Below are 6197 nucleotides of genomic sequence, written 5' to 3'. Positions count from 1 at the left end.
GTTGTGTTTTGCTTAACGTCCGATGTGTAGCCTGTTACGTATTAACTAAATTAAACGATTGGTATGATAACCGAGATTATTGTTGATGATTACTCGAACACACGTTACGGGCCGAACAGTAACTAGAAACCGATTGATGTATAAATTTTTATAGAGATCATGCTGGTAAAATTACGTATGATGAAAACCAGGTTATTTGTAAAGTAAATTGCATGATTCATATAGAATGTGCTTGACGACTATTGAATGCTTTGGGGTTGCTTGTTCATGAATTGACTGAATAATTATGTGCCTTTAGGGTTGCTTACGGGTGATAAATTCTGTACACATGCACATGCCATTCGTTAAGTAGAGTATGGTTGATCTAAATTGTGTTGCGTATGATATGATGAACTGAGTATATATGAGAAATTGTAAGTATCTTGTTGTGTAGTTGAATTGTTTGTGATGTAATGAAAGCTGCTGGGAATATTGAAAGGGTTCACGGCTGAACTTTATGATCATGGGGCTGATACATTAGTTGAATTATTACAACAGTGAACTGGAACAAATCAAAAAGAAGGGGGCATAGGGCCGATAGTTTGTATGCAGACCCCAGCTAGTAGAATGGATACAAAAGTTTAACTATTTCATTTATAAATCTTGGTTTGGGCTTGTGGGTTAGATAGTTGGTAATAGGGGATCATATACATTCACGTATTGGGCCGGTTTGAGTGGGACTCTTCTTGGGATGTCATGAACACTTAGAAGGACCCTAGGCCTGATAACTCATAAGTAAGTAAAACAAGTGATTGGGTCAACACTATTGGGCCGAATCAATAGTCAAAAGGATGGCCGCATAAGGAATGGATCGGCTGGACAGTATATGCTTTAATGTGTTAAGTTATTGTGTCATTTCATGTAATATCTTGAACTATTTAAGTGTGTAAAGTTGGGTGATACTTAGCATATACGAATAAACTGTCATGACATGAGTCACATGTGTGCAATTTAAGAACCAAGAATATGTTGATGTGAGTTTTGCATACGTTTAAATTGTTGTACGCTGGGTATACGTAAACTGACTATAAATGGTAACCTTATAGGACGTGTTGATTATTGAATAACAAGTAACAAGTTCTACCGGGCAACCAAAGGTGAGTTCACTACATTCGAGCATGCGTCCCAGTGGTTGGGGACAGTCAGTGGGTATTCCATGGGGGAATAGGGTTTTGGGTAAAAGAAACGAGTATATTGGTTAATGATCTCACCTATCATCTTTTGTAAGTCCCTCATCGGGTATTAGTTAGTAGCGCTACTTAGGTTTGGCACCCTCACACCGCTCCTGTAGAGGACGGAGGTGAACTAATGACCCAGTCTGGCCCAGTACTAGATAGGAGTACGTGGGAAGGGCAGTCGTGTATTTCAAGAGCCGTCATTGTTCGGAAATGAGATATTAACAATATTACTTGCATTGGTTATTGAACTGCTTTATATACAACGGGTAACAAACATTTTCTAAAACTGTGAACTCGCCAGCTTTGTCTGATACGTGTGTTACATGCTCGCAGGTCCTTAGGTACTTGGAACGCGGGAACTTGCTGGCTGGAGGGCGCGAGTGGTCATGGTTGCTTTGCTGAGTTATTTCACAAACATTTATTTACTTTGATTGTGTGAAACATATATTTTGTTATACGTTAATGCTTCCGCTGAACTTATGGTTTTTGAACAACTTATGTTTGGGATTTCGTATTTATTAAATGATGAAACTTTATTTCAAACTTGTGATTCAATGTAATTGGTGGCTCATTGCTAGTCGTCACACGCCTAACAGGGACACTCCCTAGGTGGTAATTTTGGGGGTGTGACACATTACCTCCTAGCATCCGTAATACAATACCATTGCCTCCTACCATCCATAATACAATACTATTACCAATCTTTCACTTTATTATATGTACATCAACACCCTTTATACCATCCAAACAACATATTACATTCTAAAGTGACAAATATAATCAAATCATCAACCACTAGATATAACTAACCAGAACACATGTATATGGGCCTACTTCATCATTTAAAATCTCAAACTTTTTGTACCAAAACACGTTATATGATAGTTATACATAATGATGCGCATGTGCATTCTTAATATTGGTAATGTAAAAATTAGTGTATTGCGGATTGTAATGTAAATAAAAGTGCATTTTTCTACTACTGGTAATATATTACGGAATTTGTCCAAGAGAATGATACATATGCACATGTGCATCCATAATTATTACTCGAAAAAAAAAAATTTTTTTTTTGGTAATGAAATATAGCGATTTTTATTAGAAAAATATTAAAAAAAATATTTGTGTGTTTTTTGGATTTTTAGGTATTTTTTTGTGTTCACATTGGTTCTCGCGGTTCTCACAGTAAGGGTGGTTTTCAAATGAAACTTACCTTTATATATATATATATATAGGGTAAGGTTCATGCGAGAACCACCCTTATTGCGAGAACCGCGAGAACCAATGTGAACACAAAATAAAATCTAAAAAAAATCAAAAAAGCACTCAAAAAATTTTTTTTAATATTTTTTAACCAAAAATCGCTATATTTCGTTCCATAAAAAAAAAAAAAAAAAAAAAAAAAAACTTTTTTTTTCGAGTAACAGTTATCCATGCACATGTGCATATGTATCATTACTTCAACAAATTCGGTAATACATTATCAGGAATAGACAATTGCACTTTAATTTACAATACCATTAGTAATACACTACTTTTTACATTACCAATATTCAAAATGCACATGTGCATAATTAGGTATAACCATGATATAACGTGTTTTGGTACAAAAAGTTTGTGATTTTGAATGGAGAAGTAGACCCATATACATGTTTTTTGGTTAGTTATATCTAGTGGTTGATGGTTTGGTTATAGTTGTCAATTTTTTATGTAATATGTTGATTGGATGGTATAAATGGTGTTTACATACATGTAATAAAGTGAAAATATTGTTAATGGTATTGTATTATGGATGGTAGGAGGTAATGGTATTGTATTATGGATGGTAGGAGGTAATGGTAGTGTATTATGGATGGTATGATAGATGAAAGGGAAAGTGTATTCAAAGTGGTGTACCAAAACACCTTATTTCATGTTGATACATATAATGCACATGTGCATTTCTAATTTTGGTAATGTAAAAAGTAGTGTATTACATATGGTAGTGTAAATGAAAGTGCAATTGTCTAATATATGTAATGAATTACGGAATTTGTCAAAGAAATGACAGAAATGCACATGTGCATGCTTGTGTATTATGGATGGAATGATAGATGAAAGAGAAAGTAGTGTACCAAAACACCTTATTTCCTGTTGATACATATAGATGCACATGTGCATTTCTAACATTGGTAATGTAAAAGATAGTGTATTACACGTAGTAGTGTAAATGAAAGTGCAATTGACTATTATTTGTAATGAATTACGGAATTTGACAAAGAAACGACACATATGCACATGTGCATGGATAACTGTTACTCGATTTTTTTTTTTTTTTTTTGAAAATTTTTTTTATTTTTTTATTAACAAAATATAGCGATTTTTTCAAAAAAAATAGTAAAAAAATAAAAAAAAAATTTTTGGGTGTTTTTTAGATTTTTTTAGGAATTACTGTTTGTGTTCACACTGGTTCTTGCGGTTCTCGCAATAAGGGGTGGTTCCTAACGGATCTTTGTCCTATATATATATATATATATATATATATATATATATAGGGAGAAGATCATGCGAGAACCACCTCTTATTGTGAGAACCGCGAGAACCAATGTAAACACACCAAAAATGCCTAAAAATAGCTAAAAATCACACAAAATTTTTTTTTTGAATTTCTAATATTTTTTATAAAAAAATTGCTACTTTTCGAAGCCAAAAAAATTTTTTTTTTTAAATTTAAAAAAAAAAAAATTTTTTTTTTGGCTTCTAAAAGTAGCGATTTTAACATAAAAAATATTAAAAATTCAAAAAAAAATTTTAGATTTTTTTTTGATTTTTTTAGATTTTTTTAAGGTTTTTTGGGGGTTTAGTTTTTAGCATTTTAGCTTGGGGGGGGGGGTTAGGTTTTTGGGGGGTGGGGGAGGGGGTTTAGGTTTTTTTGGGGGGGGGGGTGGGGGGGTTTAGGTTTTTTTGGGGGGGGGGTTAGGTTTTTTTAGCTATTTTAGGTTGTGTTCACATTGGTTCTCAAGGTTCTCACAATAAGGGTGGTTCTCACATGAGCCCCTCCCTATATATATATATATATACATATATATATATATATATATACATATATATATACATATATATATATATATATACATACATATATATATATATATATATATATATATATATACTTTCTATAAAAGGAGAAATCCAAGTGACATAAGAAAAGCTGATGTGTCAGCTAGAGAGCATGTCCAACAATGCTTTTCTTATGTCATCCGCGATGAGGTGGCAGCGATAGAGGAAGCATAGTGACATCATAATTCAAAGATGTGCCATCCAAACCACTGCCCCAATTTTAAATTTCAAAGGTCTGGCACACATTCAATTATGAAACCGCTGATGTTCATTGAAATTTCAAACCACTTATGCTCATTAAAATGGAAGGGTAATTTGAAATTTAAAACTTCATAGGGATATGTAATTTGCATTTAATGTCATCAGAGCTTCAATTCTTCACTCTCTCAAATATAAATTCAAACCCAAATCCAAATTCGAACATAATTTCAAAAACCCATTTCAATATCTCTGTCTACTCTCTGTCTACTCTCTATCTTTAAAACTATAGATATAGAGAAGAGGATGAAGACAACAGAGGCGTTGCATTTAATATCGATTTGAATGGTAGTTTAAAAATAGATATTTTTTGATTTTTTCTTTTTTATCACAAACTGAAGGTTTGTATGCTAAATGTTCTTCAGGTAGATCTTGCTGGATTTGTTATTTGGTGTTGAAGTCTTGAGTTCGTTGGCCGAGCTTCCGAATGTGATCAAGGTTATAAAATGGATCTCAACTTTATTGAAGAAGAGGTAATGTCTGTTTGTGTTTAAAATAAATCATGATTCTATGAAATTTGATTGATATGTTTGTAGCTTTTGATTTTGTCTTTGATTTGTTATGTTTATTCAGATACTTGCATTGGTGTACCATGTGATTACGAGTAGATTGATTTTGATATGTTTGTAAAAGGAGAAATCCCAATGCAAATTAGAAAACCTGGTGATGTCTGTTTATTCATCATGGTTAATATCGATTTGAATATGATGCAGACGAACGGTAGTTTAAAAATAGATATTTTTTGATTTTTTTCTTTTTATCATGAACTGAAAGTTTGGATACTAAATGTTCTTCAGGTAGACCTTGCTGGATTTGTTATTTGGTGTTGAAGTCTTGAGTTCGTTGGCCGAGCTTCCGAATGTGATCAAGGCTATAAAATGGATCTCAACTTTATTGATGAAGAGGTAATGTCTGTTTGTGTTTAAAATAAATCATGATTCTATGAAATTTCTTTTATATGTTTGTAGCTTTTGATTTTGGATTTGATTTGTTATTTTTTATTCAGATGTTTGCATTGGTGTACCATGTGATTACGAGTAGATTGATTTTCAGTTGGTATATATTGGGATTAAATACTAAACTGGTGGAATGACAGCAAGTCCAGCTTATGCTTCAACCTGGTGATGTCTGTTTATTCGTCATGGTTAATATCGATTTGAATATTATGCAGACGAACGATAGTTTAAAAATAGATATTTTTTGATTTTTTTCTTTTTATCATGAACTGAAAGTTTGGATGCTAAATGTTGTTCAGGTAGATCTTGCTGGATTTGTTATTTGGTGTTGAAGTCTTGAGTTCGTTGGCCAAGCTTTCGAATGTGATCAAGGTTATAAAATGATTCTATGAAATTTTGTAGGATCGTGATCGTGACCCAAACGAGTCAATCAGAAGAGCTCTTGATCTGTTTCAGAGGCGGAAACTAAGAAACAGACTTGTAAAACAGCTTGTTTCACTTTAAATTGCCTTGTATATTGATAAAACGCAGTTTACAATCAAACGGCACTTCGGCAGCACTTCGGTACCGGAATTTTAGACCACCCCTACTGATTTCGCATGAACATCTATATATAGTAGTTGTAATTCCGCTTGAAGCATGTTCCGCACGAAATTAGTCTCAAGCG

The sequence above is a fragment of the Helianthus annuus genome, chromosome 8, assembly GCF_002127325.2.
Source record: "Helianthus annuus cultivar XRQ/B chromosome 8, HanXRQr2.0-SUNRISE, whole genome shotgun sequence".
NCBI classification, from domain to species: domain Eukaryota; kingdom Viridiplantae; phylum Streptophyta; class Magnoliopsida; order Asterales; family Asteraceae; genus Helianthus; species Helianthus annuus.
Note: the sequence above shows the minus strand (reverse complement) of the source record.